Consider the following 27,465-nt stretch of genomic DNA (forward strand, 5'->3'; position numbering starts at 1 on the left):
TACTTCTTGTTTTTTTGGTAAAGAAATAAGCTAGTTTTCACCAAACATGAAAATTCAAAGTAACCAAATGAGGTTTTTTATCGGTAGAATGTGAAGTTTAAGAAGGAGAATAAACAGGGGGTAAGGTTGGGAGTCAGATAAACCCCCCAATTAGAGATCCCTTTCCATTAAAAAGTAGCATTAAAAATGCAAATTACACTAGAGCTAAATGTATTCACACTTCAGTTTACATTAAAATATCTAAATTAATAGACTAAGGGAGAAGAGTCTTGAGTGTTAGTTTTGGAGAAAGAAGTCCATCATTTGAAGAAATTGGCAGCACAGACAACTCAAGGGAAAGGGAATGAGTTGCCAGTCGACAGAACAGGTGGCAACATGGTGCTTGAATAAAGGTGAACAAAGGCCTTTGGGAGGTTTTCTAAGACAAACCTACAGTCCACATTAACAAAAGTGCCTGGATTTCTAGCACAAACTGCTTGTATGCTATGAAAGGTCATTTTAATGTAGCAATTGACTTTGTGCTAATGATAACCTGATAAGCTGGTTGCTAATGATAAGATTAGAGCAAGAATCACATTATACATTAACAATGTGTATAAATAAATCAATAAATAATTTTAACACATGTATTTAAGGTCCCATTATTTTTATATGGTTCCTTTCCCTGCAGAGACCAGTATCATTTTTATCTTGTCTTTTCAGTATGTATTATATACATTCCATTTGAGCTGAAATAAATTGTCCTATATAGCTATTAGTGAAATAATTAATTCCCTTCGAATAAAGTATTTGTCCTTTTTTAAAGGAAAACAAAAGATACAGAGATATAGATATAGAAACCCCTAACTCAAGAAATTAAACTAATTTTTTTTTTGGTTCATTAGTGTTCCTCTTTTGTCAGCTTTCAGTATCTTTACACCTTCCGTAATGCTCAATTCTATTCATGTACACTCTATTGTTCTCCTTGTTTCAACTACTGGCAAAATCACAAAACAGAAGACAAAGGAAGTCATAATATTCTATCAGTTCAAATCGAAGGACCACGCATTTAGGAAGGATTCAAGCTTGCTTTTGCAAGATGATACTGAAACACAAAAACATGATGAATACATCAAAAATATTTCTCACATACTGCCTTCCATAAAAAGATTGTTTGAATTAAACATCATTATTGCTCCGTTGTCAACATGTTAGAATATAGAGATAAGCCACACACAAGCCTGAGCTCTATCATAATCCATAAATTACTGTTATATGTGCCATTGCTGGTTTGTTTCTAATATTTAATATTTTCCAGAGCATACTAATCCAGATCTTGGATTATACTTTTGTCAGTTTATTTTTCCTCAAATTATGAGACAAATTATGAGCAATCCTTTGAACCCCTCAAATGCTTTAAAGTGTATTACTGATGAATGGTATCACCTAGGTCAGAGGCTGTCAATGGCATGGTGTTTTGTCATATAATGTAAGCAAGGCTAAGGCATCGTTGCTATTATTTAAAGGGCTTATTGAGGTAGAAAGACCTACTTCATTTCACATAGAAATATATCATTTTTTAATAATTTAGGATTGACCTATCTGGTTTGTAGATCATAAAAATTTTTGAGATATAAAGGATCTCAAAACTACCTTATTGAAACCCTTCCTTCTTTCTATAGGAATCAGTGGCCCAAAGTTTAAATTGCTTACCCAAGACCACTCAACTACAACAAGGGGTTGGGGGGCCTAGAATCTACCTTTCTGCTCCACTGCTGAGTCCCTCCTAGTGTGTGTCACATCTACATTTCGTGGCCAGCTATGTTTATGAGAAAACTTACTTAGAAGAAGAACTGAAGAAAAATTAAATTGTAACTACTGCCAGCCCTTACTTTAGTGCCAGTAAAGGACATCAGTTGGCTTTGGGAATAATCTATGATTTTGCTTACCGGTTATCATCCCGCTTCTATTAGAGTTGGTATACTTTCAAACTTTACTAACATCTAAATGAACAGGAATTGAAGGATTCAGACTGTAGCCTTTCAAATGTGTCAGAAAAAAATTTGCAAATTAGAGGATCCAGGCATAAGGTGTATACCCGGTTATGTTGTTGACAGTTACATGGTCAGATCGCTGTGTTCCAGCTTACAAATCAAGTGTTTCAGTGTGCCATAAGATAGCAGGGAAATGTGATTCTATGATCTGCCATCCATCTGGAAGTTTTATCTGATAGAAACAAAAAAAATGAGTCCTGAAAAAATAATTAATATACACTTTTTTTTTCCTACAAAGCTTGCTGGGCTAACCAAGGTTTGCTCCAAACTGGATACCTGAAAACCCAGGACTGAGTCTACACAGACAAAACAAAACAAGAAACAGTAATTTGATTGCTACAGATAACCAAATTTAAGAATTGTGATTGAAACAAAGTTAAGTATGCAGGCTAAACTATTTGGGTGACATTTAACCAAGTGACAGAAGCAGAAATACACAGTAAAAGAAGAAATGTTTTATTCAAAATAAAAATGAATATTGGAATTTTGTTTAAAAACATCTTGAATAAAAGGGCTACAGTGTTCATTATTCTATAGCTGAAGAGGAAGAAAGATGGGTTATTATAAACTTCTCTCTGGATATTAGATGCAAAGAGATAAGAATCTATTTAATAATTATTGAGCAACCATTATGTTCAAGACACTGTTTTAGGCACAGGGAAGGATTTTAGCAAAGACAAAACAGACAAGATCTCTGTTCTCAGGCAAGCTAGTATTCTATTATTAAAGGAAGGCAGTGTATGAAAATGAAGAGATCACCGAATGATGTTCCTATTCTTTTGTTGTCCTCCAAGTGTCAGGTTTTCACTTCTAAATCAAAAGTTTGAAGCAATGGTGAAAAAAAATCTACATCTCTTTTCATATTTGATTTCTTTCTCTTCCATAAAATTATCCACTGATTGTCTATAAAATTTTGTTTTCATCTCCTTAAATATGAATACCTATTTAGGAACATTAAATGTTTTTCATACGAATGAATCAGTTTTATAGTTAATTAAACAAACATGGATTGAGTATCTACTACTTGCCAGGCACTTGCACGGGGACTGGGAATATACATTTCAAGGACTCTCTCAGGGTAAAGAGAAGCTAAGACAATTATGTTTACTTTTTGGAAGCATCAATACTCTTGTGCTGAGAAAACGGAGATAGTAATCATGCCTAATTAATTTTTAACAATATTATTACTAATATCTCCATTTTTAATCATACATCCACAGTGTCCAGTCCTTATAACTTTTCATGATATATGTTATTTTTCCTGTTTTATAAATGAGGAACCAAGTAAATACAGGTTAAATAGTTTCCAAGGCTGCACACGTGGTAAATAATAAATCCAGGAATATTCCTTTAGTTCTTGGACTATTTGTTATTCCAAGGCCTGCGCTCCTTCTATCAGCCCCCTCCCCCTCTGCTACCGGGTCCCTCTGACCTACCACTCCCCACTATTTCCAAGCATTTAGGCACTTCTTTATATTTGTTCAAAAGTCCAAGTAAATTGTAGAAAGTGGTTTGTTTAGAGAGTGCCTTTATGGCTCTGCCCCCACAAAACATGGTGATGGAGACCCCAAAACGACTTGTCTCTCTGTGAAGTGATGTGCCCTATTGTGTAGGAGTGTGCTTTACTCCTAAGATATGAGATGCATGCAAATCATTTCCATGTTGTAGGCAGGCTTCTGAGCAATATGTAAATAAGTGAGAGAAAAAATATCCACATTAATAAACAGCCCTTTGGATATATGAAACCCATCTGCAACATTAGGTAAAGAGTTTGTATACTGTGTAGTCAGACGGGATGTCCATATTGCATTCCTCAGTGTCTGTAAGGGAAAACAGAATGATGGTTCAGGTAGGGCGGTGCCATATGGCTGAATCCATGAAAATATCACAGAGTTATTTTTTTTCAGCAACTGTGATCGGTCCATGTAAGCAAGGATCAAGTCTCTGCAAATAGAATTATGACACTCCAAGTTTCATCCTGTTTCCAAGGTCTCTTTCTCACACATCCTGCTGAGATTAACCTATAATATTTCTCTGCACGTGGATTGAGTTCTCCTAAAATAGGGGATGGCGACCAAAGGGAAATTGCAAGTAGAAGAGACACAAGCAACAGAAATGGCCCAAAGTGAGAATCACAGATTGACAATACAACATGTGCCAGTGAGCCCATGGCTGACATTATCAAGTAAGATGACTCAGAGGGAGGAAAAAAAAAAAAATCCACCAAAGGAACTGTTAACTCACACCAAACAGGAAATGACTGATTAAAGGCAGAACAGAAAATGCAAAGCCAGGACATAACTCGAGTCTGAGATCTTTAGCTGTGCCCTTGTAGGACAGGACCATAACATGTAATAGCACCTATATTTGCCCGACATTAGTGCCACTCTCTTGGAGAAGTGGGAATGATAGCAGGAGAAAAACAAGAATGCTGTCCTTTATTTTTCCCTTAATTTCTCCACTTATTATTTTTTCTTCCTTTCTTAATGAGATGAGGGGTTCAATTTTGTCATTATAACCACAAAGTAAGAATTAAAGGATGACAGGATCCAAACAGAGTAGGTCAAATTCACCTGTGACTTATGCAGGGTTGCCACCTTACCCTCTCTTATAATCCTAAAATTCTAGATAAAATAGACTACTTCCTTTGCTTTTGTTATCATCTGTTTTGGAAAAGATGACTTTCAATGCCTTTGATAACACTTTTGCAAATTACACCATGCAATCCAAGAAACTCAGCAACTTTTGGCTGAGGTCTGCGGGGTTCACATCAGAATTTCGACCACTTCATCTCACAAGTGTCTTCCACTTCTGTTTGACACATGAAGCATATTCATTCGTGTTCTCAACACCCAACTCCAGGTTTAATCCTCAAAATGTATTTTAATCAATATTCTGTTTGATACCTCAAGCCAACTTACCTTCGGCTGGCTAGGCCACAGAGAGACAATGAAGAGGCCTATGACTCCTGAGACCCCAGCCAAGCAACAGCAAACAGATCTCCTCAGAAGTTCTCCTCAGAACATTGGAACGGTCAACCAAGTTTCTCTCCTAGTCCAGTCTGCTTTGCCCGCCATCCCAAACACAAGCCCCACCAGCCACTCATCTCTCCCATACTCTCACTTATTATCACTTTGCTCTTCCTGCTCCCTGAGTTCTGCCAAATGAACTCCCTCTGCCTCTTTGCCCTTACAATAATCTGGCTCTCCCCTGAGAGCCTCCCATGTCTTGCACGTCCTGTAGTTGGAGAAGTGGAATGGAGGGATTAATTACTATTCCAATTTCTGGTTTTCACTTTCAGACCATTATGTTCCTCCCTCACATCAAATCTTCCCTCCTGTCAGGCTTTTGCCCCCTACGATGTCATGTTTTATTCCTTCTTGCTGTTGTCAACTCACATTATCTTTATTTCATTCCACTTAATTCCTCATCACGTCAGTATGTGTTTTGAGCACTTCAGAATCTGCCTTTTTGTCTCATCTGTCCCAAGTTCAACCTTTGTTCTAACTAGCTCCAATTTCCATACAAAACCCCTGTCTCATAGTGATTGGGCTTCCTCAATTTCATGGGTTTCACTTCTTCGCCAAGCCTCTCCCACAAAATATGTTTCATCGCCCAAACATTCTACCTTTAAACTATTAAAATCCATCACCGTCTTCTCTGACCACACCTGCCATCTGTCCAGCTCATTTATATTGTTCTGTTCCACAGTTTCTTGACACCCTTCAGCTTCTAGTCCCACATCCTTCCATTTGCTCCCAGTCTTCAACTCCTTGCTATCACTGAGTAGTGATGGAGAAACTGTCACTTATTTGCCCAGTTTTTTCCTCTAGAAATTTATGGTCTGGAACTTACACTTGTAAAGCTGCCTGACATTTCTTCTCCATAGTTCACTTTTCTCCTCAACTGCTCTTTCAAAACTTTACTCTCCCTAATTCCAAACTCATTCTTTTTTTGGAATTACCTAGTGACTTTATCTCTTTTCTCATGAAAGTTAAGTGAAAAGGCCTACAAAGGGGGAAATTGTTAGACTTTCTACCTTTCTTACAGGTGTTTATGTTCCCTAATTGGTGTGGAGGAAATCCAAAGTTCCCATGTGCCAAGTGAGATGTGAAGATTGGCTAAGAGAGCCAGCAGGGGTTCAGTGGATGAGGGGACACAGAACTGGTTACTGTTCCAACCACAGTCAGATACCTGAGGACAACATGGCTGCAATTCAGAGAAATCAGTTGGGCCAAAGATCCAGGCAGTGTTCCAGTAAAACCACAGACTAGTCATCATTGAAGAAATACTGAACACCATTTGTGTCAAGGGATACAAAGGCTGAACATTGTCCTCTCAGACCAGTTGGTTTCCTCACCCCTTGCTCGCTTTCTGCCAGGACAAAATTCCTGTTGCTGCTAAATGTGAGGAGATGAAGGATTGCCTGATGCCGTGTCACAATGACACTGTAAGCAAGGATACTGATAAGCATATCTTTGGCCGTAATGGGAAAATGAGCCCTGGATGAGGGCCAAGCAATTATTATGGATTTGTTTATTAAGGGAAGAATGAAAATGTAATACTTCATATATGGGGAGGAGCTATCATTTCCCCCCTTTCACTCATTATTACATGGTGACATCTTTCTATGCACATAAATATAGATCTACATCATTATTTTTAATTATTGTATTGCATACTGTTATGCATGTCAATTATGTTTTAATAAATAACTACTCCTTCATTGATAGACACCTTGCTTTATCCATGTCTCTCTTATTACAAATGATGCTGTGATGAACAACCTAGGACACATATCTCTTTTTGTATGGTTGATGTTTTTAAGTGGAATTTGTGCATTTTCACACTGGTAGTCATATGAATTTTTTGTTAAATGCACATATTCATGTGAATAATTTAGAACTTTATTTCCTCATGGTTCAACATCATCTCTATTATAAGCCCCCATTTTCACTGGATTACAGAAAATGTTGCCTAATCGATTTCAGGTTCAATCAGTTCAATAAACTAACCTCACACTTGGTTGATGCAGGTTAAAAATTCAGCCTTGTGGAGGTTTAAGTTTTCTGCTCTGGTTTACTCACACCATATTCTCTCCAGAGTCAGTTCTAAGTTCCAGGGGCATTTTGTAACTGCCACCAGACTTAGAGAGGGGAGCCTCTTGCTCTGGCTCTGAGTTGGGTCTGCACTGGCATTTTCTCCAGATATGACATTTTTTTGGCAAGGGGGAGATTTAGAGAGAAAGAGAGACAGCACGCATTTGGGTGAGCAGGGGAAGGGCAGAGAGAGAATTCCAAGCAGGCTCCATGCTGTCAGCAGCAGGAATTTTGTCCTGTCAGAAAGTGAGCAGGCGGTGAGGGGACCAACTAACTGGTCTGAGAGGACAGTGTTCAGCCTTAATGATGGCCCTACCCATAATTGTCGAATTCAAAATAATGGATCTTGCAGCCTACCCCTAAATTCCTTTCTTGGATATTTTTCCTTTTCGCTTTCAATGTTCTGCTTGGGTGGCCTTATTTACAACATGTCTTAGGTAGACATCCCCAAAAAGAGACCATGAGAAGAGACTTTACTTGTGTGCAAGTGGTTTCCAAGGTAGGGAAGTAGGCCAGGGAATGGGAACAAAGCATGCAAAGGTACAGTTTGGGGAAGAGTCCTAAAAGGCAAATTATACCTCACAGTTTGCTCCATCTGGAGGCAAAAGAGTTGGGCCTTTGTACGCCTGTACCCCTTGATCATTGGCTAAGGTCGGCCACGGGTACTGAAAACAACAGATACCTCCTGCTCTCCGAGCTTGCAGACAAAGCAGCCACAGTACTCAAGGGCAGCCTTCCATGGGTTCAGGCCACTAGATACAAAATCATAAGGAAGCTGGGGTAGGGATGCTGGCTAGAAAACAGAAATTGCAAAAAGGATCCCAGGGCATCTGTGTGCAAAATGTCAGTGCCCATTAAAACACCACAGTTTCAACCAGTATGACAAATTTCAAATCTGTTTCATTATCGCAGACCTAACCCTTGAACTCCAGACCCATATACCTGTCCGTTGGACCTTCTCCTTGTCAATCAGGCTCCCCAAATACACCTTCTCCAAAACGAGGCTCACATCTTTATCCTCATGTTTTGCTTTTCTCAGTGAATATCACTTCCATACCCTAATGGGCCAGTCCACAAAATTCAACTCACTTTGCCAGATACCTCATCCTTAATTCACCACGTCCTCCCGATTTTATCTATTCAATATATCTCTGATCTATTCCTGACTACCATCCCCAAGTCCCAGCTTAGTACTCTCCTCAATGTTCTCGTTTCCTCACTGTGCCCCCAATAATTCATCTTCCATCAAATTACCTTGGATTATCACTCTCATATTTAAATCTTACTATGGCACTCCTCTGTTTAAAATCTTTCAATGGCTTCTCAGTTTGCAGCTTAAAAAACTAAATACTTGGTGTTTCAACTTCCTGTTCTAATTCCTACTTTTCCAGCACCATCGTCCACCATTAAAATCCTAAATTCAAGACACACTTAACAATTTGTAGATACCCAAAGTTGTCTTGCTCTCTTATTCTTGAAGCAATCAATGAGTAACTTTCATCTTTCAGTACTTGGCTCCCACATCAGATCTTCTGAAGACTAGCTTGTCAATCCCTTTCCATCCGGCTGATTAACCTCCCCTATCGTTCCCCACTACAGCCTGTGCATATTCTCATGGTAGTATCTGTTTACACCTAGATTGCTGGATGATTAGAATTTAAAGGACAGAAATACTGTGTTCATCCAGGGCCTGCTTTACACATCGCCTGATGTTCTAACTCTTGCCCTTTTGTCCATCTTTGGCCCCTTATCCATGATCAGGCAATATATTGCTGTATTTGGGTATTTGGTACCAGTGATACAAAGGTAAGTAAGGGTGCAGTCTAACAGGGAAGATTTTCATTTTTGAGATGGTTCAAATATAATCCTATGATGAGTTCTGAGTTAGGGGGCTCTACTGGGTGCTATGAGTTTCAAAGAGAAACAGCCTAACCTAGGGGCTCAGGGAAGGCATACTAAGGAAAATGATGCCTGGGGTGCCTGGGTTGTTCAGTTGGTTGGGTGTCTGACTTTGGCTCAGGTCACGATCTTGAGGTTTGTGAGTTCAAAACCCCATGTTGGGCTCCGTGCTGACAGCTCAGAGCCTGGGAGCCTGCTTTGGATTTTGTGTCTCCCTCTCTTTCTGCCCCTTCCCTGCTTCCTCATGTTCTCTCTCTTTCTCTCTCTCTCTCTCTCTCTCTGTCTCTCTCTCTCTGTCTCTCTCTCTAAAAAATAATGGATAAACGTTAAAAAAGAAAAAAAAAGAAGAAAATGATGCCTTATCAGAATTTCAAAGGAGGAATAAAGGTTAGCCAGGGAAAGAAATGTGATTCCTCCAGATGTTTCTAGTTCGGCTTAAAGTCAACAGTATTATCAACCAAATGTGCCTTGTCCTTAAATGTTACCAAAGACACAACCAGCCAGTTTGGAAAAGGACAGTAAAATGATAGGCCTTTCTCAGCAAAAGTCTACATGGTTTTACCACTTTGTTGCATTGTTTCTGAGTCTTTGTGAAGTTAAGCACCAAGTAAGCCTATGAATGTATTTAATAGACTCTCCTTACTGTAAACATTTTCTGGAATAAAGTTTATTTCCACTCATTCTAGATTTTACTGGGATTAAGCAAATAGCAAGCAAACTTTATATAACTGGTTTTGCACTGCCTTTTTAAAGGTATCACCACAGTCCAAAATGTTTGCAAGGGTTTTTTTTAAACATTATTGCAATAGGGTAAATTTTTATTATTATATATGGAAGCTAATCATTTCCGAGTAAACAACAGATGTTTGCACCCTTATTACTGTTTGGTACTGACATCGGTATTAAAAGATAATATGAAAACATGTCACAGACGTGAATGATGAATTCAAATGTCAGGAATGGAGGAAAAGAAATGTTTAAAATAGAAAATTTAAGGGTCTTGGATAAGAAGTAAAACTATGAGCACCTTCTTCAGGCAATGCGCAATACTACCTTTCCACAGAACAATAATAACCTGGAAAATTCCACGGCACATTTCCCTTCAAAGAGTTATCACTGAAGTATAGGTAATTAAAATGCTCTCTTGATCTATTAAATAATAGCACCTGACAAAAAATTCAGTTGTGTCAAAATAAATTTATCAGATCTTATGTATATAGATAAACAAATAGACGGATTGCTAGATAGATGCTTTCATGTTGTATACAATATTTTCTGGACATTAGTTGGTATGTTTCTAGAAACCCAAGTTCATATATTTAGATTTTAGTTGATTTATCTTATATGCAGTTGTAAATTATATTGTTAATTTAAATAATTACAGTGCTTTCTGAGATAGAATATAATTCTGCTAAGACATTGTGCCTACCAAAATGGGTTAGTTTTCATCCAGTAAAGATTGTTACTAATCTTTTTTTTTATTCATGTGGCTACAAATATTGGTGCATTTCACTAAATCAAAGATTCTTTTTTCTCATCATTAAAAATCATCAGGACTGAGGAAATGAGACAGCAAAGACTTTACCTCTGAGGCACAGATTCTGTCTCCTCTGACTGGAAGGTAGGCTCCATATAACTGTGCATCTTATCTGTCTTAAGTGTTATATCCTCAGTGTCTGTGATAAGGCTCAGTACCTAGGAAGATGTACAATATATACATCTGTTGAATGAATGAATGAATGAATGAATGAATGAATGAATAACACAATAGTAATAACATTCAGAGTTTTTAGGCTTCCTTTAAAACAATATTACCTTCAGTATAATATTGAAACTTTCAACACATTGAAAGTATATTAGAAATCATAATTGTTCTACCGATAAAAAATTTTGAAATAATAACAGTATTAATGAAGAGGTTAAAAAAGTAAGTTGAGTTCACATTCATATTTGCTCCAGAGGTAAATGGGCATTGATGACAGCCCCCTGTTGACCACAGAGGAAAGCCAAGGAGGCAGTTGGCCCATTTTCTCCTCCACAACTGTTGATTCTTTGGCTAGAGTTCTCTAGAGTAGGCTGTGAAAAACCAGAATTGTTTATTTCCCAGGAGAATTAGTAAAGATGAAATGACTTAACTTTAAAGTATAAAGAAATTGTTACTGCTGGATGAAGGGTTGTGACCCTGACCTAGAAAAATGGGGTCAAGGTCTAAGGCTTGGCTTTCTTATACATGTGCTTCTGTGTTTCTTCTCAGATTTTGGACTTGACTCTTGAAAATACACATTCTTGGTCACAACATAAACTACAATAAAAGAAAGTGACTGAATCTTTCTAATTCCATGTCTAACATACTTGTCAATAATATGGGCTCTAGAAGAATAACACAGGGTGAGAATCTTCACTTGAACTCTGACAAGCTGGGTGACCTTGGGTAGCTTCCATAACTTTGTTGGGCCTCTTTATTACCTGTGAAAATGGGAACAGTAATAGATCTCACTCCATGGGTTGTTGTGAGAAGAGTCGGTGATCAATTAGCACACAAGAAGTAGTTGTCCTAAAGCAGCAACAGAATAGAATATGACAGTTATTGTTTGGCCACAAAGGGTGAGAGCCTCATGTAGGGAATCAACCTCCCTCCCTCCACATCCCTCACATTGGCTGAACAGGATGTGAAAGCTGAGGCTATTAAAACAAGGAAGGACATTTTTCATTTGCAGGAAATGAAGGCAAAGGAACTAAGATGTATTATTTCCCTACTTATGTCATGTACTTACCATACTTTTCTTAATGTAATCTTCACAATAAATCTAAAGGTCATCATCGTTTTTCTATTTACACATTCAAGAATTTGAGGCTGAGAGAGGTCAAGTAACTTGCCAAGCTCCCAGTCCTGGTACATGGTAAAGCTAAGACTCAAACTCAGGTCCATATTGATTGAGTAATGCCCTGTGCTGCTCTTTGTCACAGGCCCCTGCCCACCCACATACGGTCCCAGCTACTAGACTAAAACACTCCTGGCAACCACGAGAACAATGTGGCCCAACCACTCCTCCACCTACAGCTCCAGAAATAGTTTGAGTAAGGAGCCTCAGTGGAACAAGGACTGAGTCTCCTCCACCCGCTGACCACTTGGGGGAAGGTAACAATTTCTTAAATCAGTGCTTCTCAAAAGTGAACATGCCCCGGAGCCCCCTGTGAATTATAGGCTCTGGCTGAAGAATGGCACGCAAGATTCTGTATTTCTAAAGCCTCCCCATAATTCTGATGCTGCTAGCCCTGAGACCGTGCTTTGAGTAGCAAAAATAAGCTGTCTCATGTGTGAAAAACAAAAATCAGTTTTATACAGTTCCTGTTTACGATGGCATGCTTTGGTGGGATCTAATGTAAAACATAAGAAAGTTTTTTAAGTAATAGGGATTCATGTCCTTCTCAAATAAATTTACTTTCCCAAATCAACTGATTTATTTGACTGGTACAGAAGGGTCACTCACCAGTGAGGAAGAAAACAATTGGGAAGAGCCTGCAAAAATATGAGAATGAGGGAGAGGCATAATATGATACATTAAGACAAACGTATGGACACCTATCTCCTCAAGCCCCTTCAAAATAAAATTCATTGGTTTATCATTATTATATACCTCTTTCAGCTATAGTGTCTGGCTTAGATACTCTCACATAGAAAGTTGCACCATGAGCTGAGGTATAGGAAGCTATATGCAGATATGTAGGTAGAAAAAAAAAATACAATCCTCCTCTCTAGTCCCTAAATACCTACATGAGAAAATAATCCAGGCAAGTTAAAAAGAAACACACACATGTTCTTTCTAACTCCTCTTCTTTCCTTAAAGGAGAGGGAATGTCCCCTCTATTTCCTAGGAGGAGAAAGGTCCAAGGGGACCCATGCAGCCTTCACATTTAGGTCTCAGGAAAGGGGGAGCAATTTCTCTGAAGATACATTCAGGAGAAAGCTCAGCATTTTTCTCCTTCAGGTCTGCTGACAACAGGGAGAATGTCTAGGTCCACCCTCCTGTGAGTCAAGAGACCCTAGCCCTACTAGGGAGGCCTGCAGGTATGTGACATTGCCTGAGAGGGGTGGGAGATTTATTTACTGAGTGGTGTTTTGAGTGGCTCACCAGTTAGACCCGACTTTCCACCACTTACCAGTAATAAAGCTGGCATTTCAGCTCCATCCAGCTGCCTCGAATACCTATCATTTGTTTACTTACTTATCTAGTATTGAAGTATAATTGGCATACAGTGTTATACTAGTTTGAGGCGTACAATCGAATACCTATCTTTTAATTGATTCTAAACTTAGGAGAGCAAGAAGTTTTTATTTATTGGCTTCCTCGAGAATCCTAAGCGCAGCTAACTGGAATGGGGAAGCTTGGTAGACAAGGACCCAATATGATTTGGAAGGAGAGGCAGCCATCACTGACATATTTGGAACATGTCAAATAAATGCTGCTTTTAGTACTGAATGACTCATTAGATGGGCTAATTAGTTGATTTTTTTTTTCCAAATAGCTTTGTGTACAAGAGACATTTTCTAATCCTTTTTATGTAGGCAACTTTGCTTTGGAGAACATGGGAGTGTTGGAGAAATACTGCTAGAATTAAAGTTTGGATTCCTGATAGTGCAAATGACCTATTGCATGACCTCTGGCAAAAGCTATGCAAACAGTGGAAACCAGAAGAGATCATTGATTGAATTATCATCCTTCTGACTTAATTTTTAATCTGCATGTGTCTAGGCTCTTGAGATTCTTGGAACAGAGAAGTTAAATGACTTCTATATATTCTATTCCAAATGCATTGATTTCACTGAGACTATGAACTATATCTGTTAAATTTCTTACCACCTTTCTTTTGATAGAAAATAGCCTTCTGTTGCATTTACTCTATTTTTAATATATTCTGATATTCATCTGCTCTTCTTTCCATTAATATTTCATTCAAATTGCAAGGTGACATCATTGTTTACATACCGGTATTTAAACATCTTTCCTGGGGAATATTTTCCCTTTTTATTGTTTAAACAAGGTAGCAAGCAGATGAACTTAAATTCAAGCTGAAGATAAGTTTTACATACATGTTTTTATTCTACTGAACACCAGATACAACCCAAACTAAATATAGCCCCCGAAGTCCAAAATGCAAAATATAGGAGGACGAAAAATGCTTATTCTCCATTAAGCGTACTTGAGCCTTTGACTGGACAAAATTTAGTATTCATGACATTTTCCACATAGAAAATATGGGATGAATTTGACATTTAAAAATATACCGTTCCCCTCCAGAATCCACTTCTGCAAAGCACCAGTGGCTCGAGGGACAATCTTTAAAATAGCAATTTATTTCCTGATTTCTTTTTCAGAATTATGATAAAATTGTGAAAATAAATGCTAGAAACCTTCAAGTTGAAACTTACCCATTGAAAAATAACATAACATGTCTCCATTGTCAAAATGTGTTTAAAAGGGAAGAGCTTAATGGTTTCTCGTTTTAGCAACCCAGATGTTTGTTGTCAGTTTATCCCATTATTATTAATAGGAATCTAATTGATATTAATTCTTCAACAACTAGGTTAGCGCTTTCTCACTGTTTAACTTCTTCTCTATAGTTGCCACATTTAACTGTTTTTTTTTTAAATTCCCTCCAGTCAAATTCTACCTGACCTTGTCATCTGTAAAGATAAGCTGCAAAGATAGCAACTTTGTTTAGAAATACATTTTACCAAGCTTAAATGCTATTAAAGTCTCCTCAGCTAGCAAAGAGCAAGCCACACTTCATTTTTTAGATAGCTCACATTGTTTTCTATAATGTAATGACTAGAACTTGGGATGTTTAAATGGTACTTCACGGTGCAGACGTGGTCTAAACTTCTTCGTGATTATACATATGCTTTTCTATGGTGCACACTAATCTCTTCTGCCTTGGGTGTTTTAACAAAATGGCTGAAATTTTCAGCCATTATGGATGAGTTATTCAGCAAATCTGTAAAAGCAATTCCACTTGACAAGCCTATAGTACTACTTTAAGTGATTGAATCTCTTTGATTCCACAATGGCAAGGTCCTTATTATTCTTGCAGGAATTTTACAAGTTCTAAGAATATTTCCAAAATGCCACTAGCCACATTGCCAAAGAGAGACAGGCAATTCAGTCAGAACTATACTAATTTGATTTAGGGAACCCAGTTAAAGCAATGATTTCTTTTAGGGAAAAAAAAAAACTACTTGTTATACTTTATACCCATATGCGTTGATCTTTTATTAGATTGAGTGTCTTAAAGTTCAGTCCATAACGTGGCCTTATTCTCTTGCTTAAATTTATTTTCTAGTCAATGAATGGAACCCACAGAATTGGTGAGGTCATGAAACTTATTTATCTGAAACACTGAATTGTATACATCCCTTAAAGGCAAAGGGATGTTTTTTGCCCTGAGGGTATTAGTCATGGTCCATAGTTCGTGGGAAAAACTAAGGAAGTCTCAAAATTGTGTTCCTATTATTTCCATTTCTCTAAGACTTTGTTTGAATTCCAAAGTGAATTTTCTATTATCCCATTGTACATTGCATAGGAGGGTACCAACCAACAGGCTTTGGGGAGCAACACCTGCAGTTACATTCAAAGGCATGACTTTTCCAAGCGTTTGTGAGCTGGCCGGCATTGTCCCCAAAAGGATAAAGGCCTAGGTTCTTTACCTGACTGGCAGAAGCATTCCAGCACCACGAAAGGACTCTAAACATTGTTTTGTAAGTAATGAGTCCTGCTGGTTTCATCCTGCAAGACATTGAAATCCCACAGGGAAAATGTGGTTGGAAATAAAACAGAGGGCTGGGGCCTTTAATGAGTTTCCTATCCACAGATGCCATCAAGCTTTTATACTATTCATTTTATTTCCACAGCTTCAACAAAGATTCCCAGAGCTGTGGGCCATACTCTTAACACTGAAGTGCATAGAACTTGGCAGAAATCTACACTTCAGAGATAATAACATATCATTCCATGAAATAAAGGAAAAGGCATAATCAAAAAAAGAAGTTAAATATGGAAACCTGTTTTGACAACAAAGAAATACAGATGAAGCCAGACAGGAAAGGTGTTATGTATGCATTTTTTTTCATGGTTCACATAAATTATGATATTGTAAGAACCTATCAAGTTTTCTGTTTTCTTTTTTCAAATACTTTAAGTCAGATAGATTATTTATATTGTTCTCCATCTTACACCAAAGAAAAATTTCAAAGACTAGTGCTTTATGTGAACAGAACAGTTGCTAAATCTATCAAAAATATATATGGCTCATTCCTCAATTGAATTGTATTAACTATTATAGTTGAAGATGCCTCTAAGTCACTTGGATGTCCAACAAAAGGATATTAGACTTTCTGAATTAAAAAATACAGGAAAAATGAAAAGCCATTGTTACTTAGTAGATGGAAATTACCAGTGGAAACAATATTCATCAAATATATTTTGTTAATAAAGATAATTACTGAGTCATAAAAAGTTTCCCTGAAATTTGCACTGGGGGAAATATCAAGTCTCATCAAATTTTTAATTGAATGCCAGAAAAGGGAATTTCTTTGGATTTGTAATTACTTAAAACAAAATAAAACTTAGATTTTTCCAATCTTATAAACTATCCCTGACTTTGTTTTTCACTTACAAAGGGTTTTCATTTATACTGAAACTAGGAAATTTTGCAAGAGATCTAGAAGAGAGCAAACCAAGAATTATGGAGAAACTATACCATGAAAATCTACCCTTTCCCCACCCACAAAAAAATCTATCTTTCCAGAAATATTTTTACTTTAAAAAATATTGAGCTTGCATTTTGAGAACTTGATATTGACCCTTGACCGAATTTTTCAAACTGACCTCTGATAAGCCAACATTTTCTGAATGTCTTAGGTTTTACAATCCTATCTAGAAAATCATTGCTTAACTAAATTAATGGTAAGTCACCATAATAATATTCTGAGGTATTGTTAATAAGAAAGAATACTGAAACAGCCAGTAGAAATTATTGAAATAATCCTACCATTTCCAGCTTGTCTGTCCCAATGCAACTGAAAGAGAAGTGAATAATTCAAGAGATCTGAAACTTTTTTAAAAAAATAGATACACAAGACACCTAAGTTTATGAACCTTCAGACATAGAAGCTTGAAGCAGTTCAAAGGTATTAGTGGGGAAAAAAAGAAAAGAAAATCTTTTTTGGAAACAGTGAATGGAGACATCTGTAACCTTTCTTTCTCCAACTCAAATGTGTTTTAAATTCCTTAATTAATAATATTCTATATTTTTGTTTGCCTGATTTTTGTAACTCAGAAGCCAGTATGATGGGAGAACTATTTGTGATTTACAATCACAGATACACCCCAGTTGTTAGGCTCCTTTCTTCCACTATCTCCACCATCAACTTACACATTTTCTTTTCTCCATTCCGTGGGTCAAAACAACAGCTTTCATTCTTGTGAGTGCCTACTGTGTGCCGACCATGTTAATGTACATTTGCTATAAAACGACTTCCTACAAAATAGACTGTTATTCCCATTTTAGAGATGAGATTTATAACTTTACGTAAGAAAAAGTGTTCAAGCTCATACCGCTTTAAAGAAGTTGACCTAGGATTTGAACTAAGTCTCTTTTGTCCGAAAGCCTGTGATCTTTACACAAAACAAACTGTACTGTATGTTAACTTTTATTCCATCTTCTTTCTACACCCTGTTTATGTCTCTATTTCCTCTATTAACTCAAATATACTTTTTCCAGATGATTTGACCAGTGAAGTTAGTCAAAATGATCAAATGGATGATTTGCAGATTTAATCTTAAGAAATTATGATGGAAGGCATCAGTAAAGAGGATTAATTTTTATTACACAAATTTTCTAAGTTTGGCAGTTCAAATAATTTTAAATTAGTTGAACTATGTTTAGCACAGAATACTGCTTGAACCAACTTCAATACCTGAAATCGGCAGGGTGCATCAGACATGAAAACTAGAGGGAAGTGTCAAACAGGAACACGATGATCCCAGCAACAATGGGGAATCATTAAAGACAAGAGACTAGCAAAGATGGGCAACTTGAACAAATTAAAAAGAAACAGTTCTGATGAAAAAAAAATAGGTAATATGAGTACATTTAAAGTTAAGAAACAAAAAACTTTTGACCTATATACTAATTGTCTTTTATCAAAATCTTAGATGAGACACTCACTGCATCTCCACATTAGGCAAATGTTTTAAAGTGTATTGAAGATTTGATGCTATCAGAGAATATTCCCAGTTGTTTTATTGATTTTTGACAGCAAAATGGTAGTTTGGGGCCTCATTTGCCCTTTGACTATCTCTTTGGATTTCCAGATGATTTAATAATTTAATTCTTTCAGAAAAAAATAGCATTAATTTACTATTATGTTTGCATTATTTTTGTCTATTTCCTAGTATTATTTATCCTACCATGAATCTTAAGCAACAATACCTTGACATTTTAATTGCATATTATTTGGAAAGTGTTGATTTAGTCAGTTAACCCATTCGGGTTTTTTTGGTTTCTGTTTTTGTTTTTCGGAATAGCAAAGTCTTATATTAACCCTTGTGGTTTTAGCAAGCAATGGTTTGAACTAATTTACTGGTTAAAAAATTAACATATACGAAAAGAGACTTATTCCTCAATGTGCACTCAACAAAGGCCTCAGTGACATCGCACACACAATATGTTTGGGGGAAAAGTGACATCTCATGTTGGTTTTTGACTGGGAACCAGGCACCTATATCAACTTCTTGATTAAGAAATAATAAAATAGGGTTTCAGGTTTGTGGGTTTATATGAATTTTAAAATTTTGAGCTCATTTTAAGCCTTATAGAGTTTAATTTGGGAGAAAACATTAGAGACTTGGATTTCACAAGGTAATTTAAAGAAAAGAAAAAGTAAGCTCCACATTTTAAGTACTCTGGAATTGGAGTCATTTGGCAGTTAACATTAAAGTTATGCACATTTTTCATTGTTTGCCATTAACCTTAATTTCATTTTTAAATTCATTTCATTTTAGCACAAAATGTGAGGCGAACCTTTTCAGTTGCGTTGATTTTTGTTTCCAGAGGCACATTTTTAAATTAGCAGAACATTGGGAAACTGAAAAGAAATTACATAGGAAATCTATAAATTTTGGAGAATCTATTCTGGCAACACCCTACTATGTACCCAAAATTACATATTTTTTAAACAAGCAACATTCTAGGTATCAATAGATTCTATGCATCATATGCTTCAAGTGCTAGTGAAAGTCTCTTAAAGACTTAAAGTCACAATAATGGAAAAAGCAATTCACAAGAAAGTCTCTATGCAAAATCTATTGCCACTATCTATTTTGTGTAAGTAAAATAAGTAGCAAATTATTTCAGAGGTAAATAATATTTTTCATGCTTAAATTATTTGGTAAAGGGAACAAGTTGAAGCGCTAACTAGCATTTTGCATACATACCATAAGATACAAAATAGCACGTGCTTTCTATTTATGTTGGTTACCAATCTTGATATTCAAGGGAAGAGTGTATAAAGTTAACAAGCAATTATTATTTGGCAAATTAGTACTCAACAACCCTGAGTAAATAGGAAGTTTGAAACCTATCTGTTATACAGCTACTTTAATTTGCATAGCACACTGGTGTGTTTGCTTTGCAAATACTTTGCAATGAATCATCATTTGTACTATACAGTCCAAAGAAAAGCAATCAAAATTCACAGCAAGACAATGAAATTAATTATAACTGTTGAATTCTGTGGTGGTAATTCCTCCTCATGCAGGAAGATTAATTGCATTGCACTTTCCTTGCACTCCACTAAATGATCTGATGAATGTATAATCATTTACAGATTTCTCAAATGCTGAAAATTGATTACCTTTGATTAGCTCTGATCTGCACAAAGAGCTCTGACAGAGTATCAGTGAAACATTACAACATTACAGACAAAGTAACAAATGATTTAATTACCAGTGTGCTTATTAATGTTAGATTCCCTGCAGTGATCCTGGCAAATCAGGGGCCTGTAATAGACCTGTGGGTTTCACTGAATTCCATTAGGGTTTAAATAATATTTCTCACTATTTCTCAAATCCTTCTTTTCATGGCTCCTTAATAACTCTAATTAATTTTAATTTGCACAAAAAAAATCCATGGCATCTTTAGAAACTTTTAATTAGCTATAAAATAAAACTCTTCTCCTCCCAAGAAGACATATATGATCAGCTTTGGAGTAGATGCACAAATAAAGTTTTCATTAATGGTAGTTAGCTCTCCATAATATTATTAAATGAAAATCTAAAACAAATGTTGAATTTTATATGTGGCTCAACTCTTCTCATCTAGTGGCAAACAAAATGAGGTTTTTAAAACAAGAAGCAAGTTAAAAAACAGTATGGTAAAATGTTTAGATGGTAGTAGGGTAAGCATCATCATAATACTCTCTCTTTTTTGTGTCGCAAATGCATACTTTCAGCCATTTTGTTAACTATGGTATAGAAAACACACTGATTAAGAAGCTTCAGTGTATGTGGGAAGAGGATTTGAAAATGCAAGAGCAAGAGAACACTGGCCCAGTTAGACACAGAATGTGATGAATAATGTTGGCACAAACAAATCAAGCTTATCTAGGCTTGTACGCGGAACGTTCTGAGATCACTTTGGATTGGCAGCTTTTAGGGCTTTCCTCAATTTGATGCCATTATATATGACATTAAATTATTGTGAAGCAATGACAATGAAAACCCAGATGATCGGAGGAGTCAAACAGAGCAGCTTAAATTAAAATATGTGGCTGCAAGTGTTTCCAGGCAAAGAAAAATTAGAGGGTAGGCAATTAAAAGGTTGTTTAGCAGAGAAATGCTGATATACAGACAACTTATAATAATATTTTTGCACAGTGGCTTTGCAGTTCTGCAGAGACAAGGCAATGCTGCAGGTGTTTCTGGGTGGCATTTCAAAGCCACTAGCTGTAAAACTTAAGACATGGGGCTATGCAGCCCCCACTGCTAATGAAAACATTTATTATGTTCCGTGCTGTCAGCAGCTGAAAAGCTATCCATCACAGGGAAACGGCACACAGAGTCAGGAGACTCTTTTTGTGGAGAAATATTGAAGTCAGATTGTTGATGTCAAAAGTCAAAGTCTAGTTCAGCTATCTGTTTTATGAATCTGACTGAGACACATTGTGCCTGTGCGCAAACTGATATCTAGCAGAGCTCATGTTAGCAAATGTGTGATTTAGAAGTCAAAAAAACATTCGTACAACCAAATTCATAGCAGGCAGAGGCTGTGGCACGCATGCATAGTTTTTACATTTTAATATGACACCGTTTGGTAGTGTTTATCATCTGAAATCCAAACCATATCAACTCTCTAGCGACGATATTTAAGATCTGTGTACTTTCAAAAAAAAATATTCACACAGAATCAGAGAATACATTAAAATACCGCCACAATAGCAGAGTGATTGGCCTTGTTGGGCTTGGTTTTGTTTTCATTTTCTTCTGCAAATCAAACCACAGATAAATAGTGAATTCACTTTGTTCCCAATTAAAAATAGACATTCGGGGTCAAAATGAGATGAGTATTTAAAAGCCACTAAATTGCAGCACCACTCAAAGTCCTTTTTGGACATATGCACATCATTACATTCCTGGCACCTCTACCATAATATCATTTATATTGCCTGAGTATATATGTTATACATAATCTTATGCACCAAACATCTCCAGTAGTCAAATGTCACTGCATTTGTAGAAAACAGAAGAAAAATAAGAAAAAAAAAAAAAAAAGAGAGAGAGAGTAAACTCACTATGCTCGGGACTCCTTTTTTGCTTCTTTGGATCCTCAGCTCACCTTGTTTCAAAAGATATCCCACCTTCTTTCTTTTTCCACTGGAAAAAAAGAATTTCAAATTAATTTACAATAAAAGTAAATGAAGTAAAATTGGTTTGGGTAGTGCATACTCAATCCTGTTTAATCAGATTTTTAAACTAACTTCAAAATAGATGACACAGCTTGGAAACTCTAGTTTTCTTTGAACAAATCTTGGGGATCAAAGTGTACATTTTGTGTGTATTTCTTTAAGCAAGGGCTTTGTGTCTCTGAGGGAGCATATGCTCAGAATGCTATTACACTTGCCAGCCTTCCCGCAAATTTGTAGTGTTTAACAAAAAACAAGCACATTTTTCAATTCAAGTCAGGAAGACTCTTTTATTTTTGCTGATTTCGGCTTCTTTTCTCTTTTCTAGCACAACCCTCAGGGCACATGATGTAATGGTCAGTGCTTGTACATGGGAGCAAGAAAGCCTTTCATGAACTGCAAACTTTATTCAATAAAAATGATTGTGCTCCAGCCCTTTTTCCCTCCTAAAGAGGAGAAAACATACAAATATCATGTAGAAAGCTTTAGGAATCCTAAAGACTTCAGTAAGTCTTAGAAACCTCAATTGTTTTGTTTTGTTTTGTTTTGTTTTCTTTTGTTTTGTTTTAAAAGCAAGGAAAAGAAGCAACGCGCGCGCACACACACACACACACACACACACAAACAATAGCGGAGATTATTTTTACCCTAACTTGGTTCAATGACGCCAGATGTATAATAGGGATCTATGGCTTGAAGGGTCATGAGTTTGAGTCAAAACTCAACTTCAAGTTAATTGGCTGGCATTGCAGGCCGCACAAATTGGAGACATATTTGTTTCCAGTGGAAGAAGAGTAGGTCACTGTTCCAGAGCCTCTGCATCTCCTTGCCATCTTGCCAAGAACTCTCTGTCATAAGTAAATATCTGAAAAACAGACACCTTTAACCTTTCCTGATAATAAATAAATAAATAAATAAATAAATAAATAAATAAACAAACAAATAAATAAAGCAAGCAAGCAAGCAAGCGATCGTGATAGATCTTGTCAGAGAGTGGAAAGAGCACAAAACAAAACAAGACAAAATCAAAATAAAGGTGAGACTCTTTTCCTTCCACATGCATATTAGAAAGCAAGGATTGTTTGCTAACTCTAGGGTTTGCCTGTGTTATCCAGCAAATCTTCTGACACCCATGTGCATTTAAGTAAAACTTAACATCATATCCTAATCTTAATATTGCATAATGTATAAAGGCAAACCCCATATTTAAGTGGTCAGATTTTCTTAGGTCTTTTTTTTATTGATCTTTCTTTTTTTTAATCAACCAAAAACTTCTTGGGAATACCGGGCAGGATTTCCTTTTAAAACTCCTTCCAGGTAGATATGTCATCAGTCATTTGGAATACTGCTATTGGAAAACCACTATCTGTCTGTCAGGGGAAAAAGGAAATTCACAAAGGAGAAAAAAAAAACCACCATATGGAATTCACTAGACACTAAACCTCTTGTCCACCCAAATTACACCAGTCTTCACAGAATAAGAAGACATTGCAGAGGCTGTGCTGTATGCCTTCCAGGCAGAGCTCCATAGCCAGCAATTAGTCTATATAGTCAGAGGCCAAAAAACCTTATTGTCTTACTTGCTGTATAATTATCTGTTATGATGAACTGTGATTCTAAGGACTATTGTCTTTACGCTTGGATCTGTGTGTGGAGTGGTTGTTTGGCTGAGACCCAAGAATGGACCTTCCTTTTAGTATCTCTGCCTGAGTGATTTCTCTGGTCTCTTCCTGGCTGGGTAAAACAGAGACTGTTTCTGCATGATTTCTTGGGTTGATGAGAAGCAATTATGCCTTAAATGAAGTCATTCATGTCTGCCATTTTGTTTGCATATTTTCCAGTGTTCACCTGTTATTAAACCTGTCTTTAAACTGTAAGCTAGTTTCAAGTAGACTTTTGTGTCTAACACAGTTTGGTAATCAGAGGAAAACAAAATAGATAAAATGTTTTCTGCACAAATCACTCAAGCAAGAAATCTAATAAAGCGATTAAAATCTAAAATAGCTTTTAAGAATTTCCTGGGCATTTTTATGTCTTTGAATATTCCCTCCATTCACTGAATGATGGCATTGTCTTAGCAGTCTTGGTTCGAAACTTACAAAAACTTTGTCATCTGTCATCTGAGAAGGACAGGGCAAGAAAAGGAGAGTGTTAATAAATCTTATTCTCATTGTCAGAATAGTTATGTTGTTCATTATAATATAAAAGTGATATGTTGGCATATATAATAAGAGGATATTGGAAGTATTTGTTTAAAATTGATCACATCTTGTAGATAATGAGTTCATTAGAAAATATGCATTAAATATTTAAAGATTCTATAATGTAACTAGATGTAATTACCAATTAAAAGTATATTCTAATAAACTTTAGAAACTAAAAGATATTTTACATAGAATCCCATAAAACAAACATTCCATTGTATGCCTTCTGGTCTTTAAATATCTGAAAAATAAATGTCCGTATTGGCTTATAACTCAACATTGGATGAACCATAAACTTAGAATAGTCACAAAACAAGAATTGAAATTATTATCAATTTACCTAAACTAATGCATGTTTTATTAAATTGAGCTTTATTGGATAACTTTTTTGGAATTTTTATATCTAGTCACCTATTTATTAGCTTTTGTTAGTGAATATACTTTATAGATACAATTTGTTTCTAAAATAAGCCACAGTAGTTGAGCCAGGACAATTTACTGGATATTTTTCTAATAGTAAATACAAAATGGAATTTTGTTAAGCAAGTTGGAAGTATAATTGATGCTATGATGACTTAAATTGTTTCAAATTATTCTCATTCATTTTGGAAAAGAATCATTTTTTGTTAAAAAAGGATATAAACTTGAAAGCAATTTAATTTTAAAACAATTTCATTTTGTCCAACTTTTAAAAAATCCAAGTAAGCATGTGTGTTTGATTTTTGAGTTTCAGTGAAATAAGAGAAGACTTGCTGATGGTTTTAAAGTACTTAATTTATCACCACTGAACAGAAAGCATTTCCCCCCTAAAGAGGTTTGTACTAAGGTGACCTCTGCTGTTTAAAAAAAAGGCTTGCAAAAACCAGCCCCTTTCCTAAAAACATTCAGTAATCCTAAATTACAAGGATAGAAGTGGATACTGCTGTGCCTAAAAGTATTTACTAAATTCATTACTGTTTCGATTGTATATATGATTTTTAAGCCTTTTTTCCTCTAGAGCTGGGAAATTTCCTCTGTTGTTTACTTCCTTGTATTTTGCGTATTCTGACTGACTGGGATCGCTGCCATTGGATTTTCTTCTCACTGAAGGGTTTTCTCTCTCCTGGTGGGGCAAAGTCATGACCCAGAAAAAAATTGATTCATGAATTCTCAGGGTATAAGTAAAGAAGAGAGGAGATATGCCTTGGCTGAGCTCCGACTAGTGACAATTTAAAACCTGTAATTAGTCTGAATTCAAGCTGCAAAAGGAATCTGAATTTACAATTCATTAATTCAAACTGATATATTAACTTTAACAAACTGGATTCCTTATTTAAAGAATCATTTTTACAAGCTGTTGAGTTCACTGCTGGAAACTAAATTTTACTAATTTTAAAATTAGTCAAAGATGGTGGAAAGACCACCAGATTGTATTGCATTGTGACTTTGTTCTACCTCGATAAACCTAACTTTTACTGGATTTGCTTAGTGTTAACACCCTAGTACTGGGTTTTATTTCCATCTTAGTCCTAAATTTCATGTTTGTAAATCCCCATTGTCCTGTGGAACACATGTTCTTTAGCTATTTCCCCCCTGATGTTTCCAAGACCCCAAGTCCCCTTTAGCTAACTCTCTGACATTTCCATGAACCACACTGCTGAAATGTTATACAGTAATTAATGTTGATCCTAGTACACACTCAGCCTCCAGTACAAATTAGGATGGAAAAGGTTATCATAATATTTTGCTAGTCTATTTGGTAGATTTGAATTGCTCCCTGTGGGGGACAAACAAAAAAAGAAAGGTGTTTTCAAGTTAGGCTTCAGAAGGAAAAAACCTTGCAGGTAGCAACGAGTCTGAAAATCACACACATTTGAAACCTTTCATCTGAAAAGAATTAATCATCATGTGTCGGCATATCGATTATTAAGTTATAACTCCCTCAGGACCAGTGTGCAAGACTGTCAATGGATGGGCTCTGGAATTCAGAGTGAAACTATTATCACTGGGTGGGGTTCAAATCCAGGTACAACCAGCAGCTGGAGCCTCTCCAACTGTCAGTCGTGTCTGAAAAACACTAAGAGACTAAATAATTTAGATTACACTATATTGACCTGTATAATTGTTTAAATGAGTAATGCAGCCACCAACTGAAAGAGGTCAACCATCTGTAGAGGAAACACAGAATTCAGTTTCATTTCCAAACAAACTTTTGAAGAGCAAATTGTTTTTTCTGTGGGAGGTAGGGGAAAGTCTGAAGACAGATTAATGGCTTCTCCCACCAAATAAAGGTTAAAGCTTCTGTCATTTATAGAATGCAACTTCAACAGAAAAAGAAGTCAGAAGGCATCTGACCCAACCACCACATAATCAGTGTAAATGGACATTGTTTCAGGTAGGTTAAAAGGTAAGTGGTATTATTTTATTATATGCCATCATCATTCACTATATATGTGTGTGTGTGTGTGTGTGTGTGTGTGTGTGTGTGTGTGTAAGTACATGTACATATAAAGGGAAAAGACTTTGGAAGACTAAATCCTGAAGTTAGAAGAACTATATTTTTACAGATAATGGCAAAATGTTTGTTTTAAATGCAACTCTACCTAAATCCTTATCTCTGAAATTTGGAGTTGCTATAAATCAGGATTTGAGACGCATATATTATGCATCCAGTTTATTTTGAGAAAAAGTGCCTATTTTAACACGTACTGATCAAATTCTTGGCGGTCAGGCAGCTCACATGAAATCAGAGGCTGCAAAAACTAAGTGCCTGTACCAACTTATGGCCCAGGGCCACTACTTTCCAGGGCCACTACTTTCCAGGGCCACTACTTTCCAGAGCCACTACTTTCCAGGGCCACTACTTCCCAATGGGTGACTTGCCAGGCACAGTAGCTTCATTATTGGATTTCTTCTGTGGTCTTCTGTTCTCCCACCATTGTCCCTTAACAGGCTTCTCCAACCTCTGCATGGAATACAGATTATAAAAGGAGAGAATGAGAGGAAAGGGATTAAGTTCTGTGCACCTATGAGCTAACTGAACATTATGCCACGAATTAAAAAATAACAGAAAAGTCTTCGCCATTGGTCTTTACTTCCCACACCAGTTTCCTCTTAAATTGCTTGAGACTGCACATAGATAAGTGGTTAGTAGATTCTTTCCTCAAAACCTTTTGGGGTGCTTCCATCCATTTAACAAGAATATCTTCAGTATTCATCTTTGCATCATTAGTCATCTGTTCTAAAGCAATAAGACTTTTTATCATAGTAATTCAATATATCAAGAAAAC

General features: G+C 36.4%; 1 long non-coding RNA gene across 1 annotated transcript in view; it reads right to left on the bottom strand.

The window, feature by feature from the left end:
• The window catches only part of LOC109500786, a 208,489-nt gene extending 184,168 nt beyond the window's left edge, over window positions 1-24,321 (bottom strand). Inside the window, exons 1-4 of the long non-coding RNA XR_006599477.1 lie at window positions 22,640-24,321; window positions 21,882-21,963; window positions 11,498-11,585; window positions 10,617-10,726 (exon numbers count right to left, since the gene is read on the bottom strand). This is a non-coding gene — a long non-coding RNA (uncharacterized LOC109500786). The remainder of the gene's footprint in view (window positions 1-10,616; window positions 10,727-11,497; window positions 11,586-21,881; window positions 21,964-22,639) is intronic.
• Window positions 24,322-27,465: the final 3,144 nt, after the last annotated feature.

The sequence above is a fragment of the Felis catus genome, chromosome B3, assembly GCF_018350175.1.
Source record: "Felis catus isolate Fca126 chromosome B3, F.catus_Fca126_mat1.0, whole genome shotgun sequence".
Classification (NCBI taxonomy): domain Eukaryota; kingdom Metazoa; phylum Chordata; class Mammalia; order Carnivora; family Felidae; genus Felis; species Felis catus.